The sequence below is a fragment of the Dama dama genome, chromosome 26 (assembly GCF_033118175.1).
Source record: "Dama dama isolate Ldn47 chromosome 26, ASM3311817v1, whole genome shotgun sequence".
NCBI classification, from domain to species: domain Eukaryota; kingdom Metazoa; phylum Chordata; class Mammalia; order Artiodactyla; family Cervidae; genus Dama; species Dama dama.
Window position 1 is genome coordinate 33,896,271 of NC_083706.1, and position 1,069 is coordinate 33,897,339.

Here is a 1,069-nt window from a genome sequence, read left to right on the forward strand (position 1 = left end):
CTCTAGTAATTTTTCCAGCTACTTCAAAAGACATCTTGAGGTTAATAGAAGAATTTTGTAACACATGTCTTTTCCATATAGCTTATTTTTAATATAGTAGACATTATTTTTAATTTTCTCTTGCTTTGGGTGAGCTAAAATATACATGAGGGAATCCCCTTGCAGACCAGTGGTTAGGACTCAGCACTTTCACTGCTATGGGCCTGGGTTTGATCCCTGGTCAAGGAACTAAGATCTTACAAGCCATGAAGTATGATCAAAAAACAAACACATGAACATAAATTTCTATCTGGTATATACATCAAAAAGAGCTCCTTTTTTATCAAGAAGTATCTTGATATTATAATTATCAGGGAGGAAAAATTCTATTATGGGAACTAGGTAGGAAATAAATAATTTCCTCTTCTAATTCAAGACCTGGATATCTGATGACTATATTTTCAAAATGTTAAAGTATATCAAGACTACTTAGTTTGAATATTAGGAGATGGTAAGGATCATAATTCATCCTCAACTGATAAAACTATTTGTATAATCCTTGCTCCCCGTGTCCGCCAGGGACTGTGGGCGACATCACGGCTGCCCCAGGCGGGGCCGGTTGGGCTATTGCCTGGGGGCTGAGGGCACGGGGTCCCCCAGGGTGACGGGCTGGGTGATGCGATGGTTGGAGCCTGGGATCCTCAGAAGGTCTTTCCTCCTGGGCTGTCCCTGGTCCCCCAGCCCCACCCTCCGTGTCTTCGGCCCCAGAGGGGTCTCTCTAAAGCTCAGAAAAGAGCCTGTTCTTCCCTCGCTCAGAAGCTGCTGTGTCTCCCCGGTGCACCCCCTTCCCTCGGGAAGCCCAGCTCCCCGCAAGGCCACGGGCCCTGTGTGGTCCTGCCGGACCCGCCCATTCCCACTTCTCCAGCCGCCTCTTCAGGGCTGGTCCGCGGGTCAGTACCTGTCACCCCACGAGCTCAGGAGCAGGCCGAGGCCCTGGTGTACACGAGGCCGGACTGGGTGCCTTGGCTCACGGGGGGACTTGCAAGGCTGACCCCCACTGACCCCCGTGGAGAGGTCAGGGCCCGAGGGT

At 50.0% G+C, this 1,069-nt stretch overlaps 1 non-coding gene across 1 annotated transcript; it reads left to right on the forward strand.

Annotated features, from left to right (window-relative positions):
• Positions 1-528: 528 nt before the first annotated feature.
• LOC133047388 (small nucleolar RNA SNORD23) lies at positions 529-626 on the forward strand. The gene has a single exon (XR_009690748.1). It is a non-coding gene; the product is annotated as a small nucleolar RNA SNORD23 (small nucleolar RNA).
• The last annotated feature ends 443 nt before the right edge of the window (positions 627-1,069 follow it).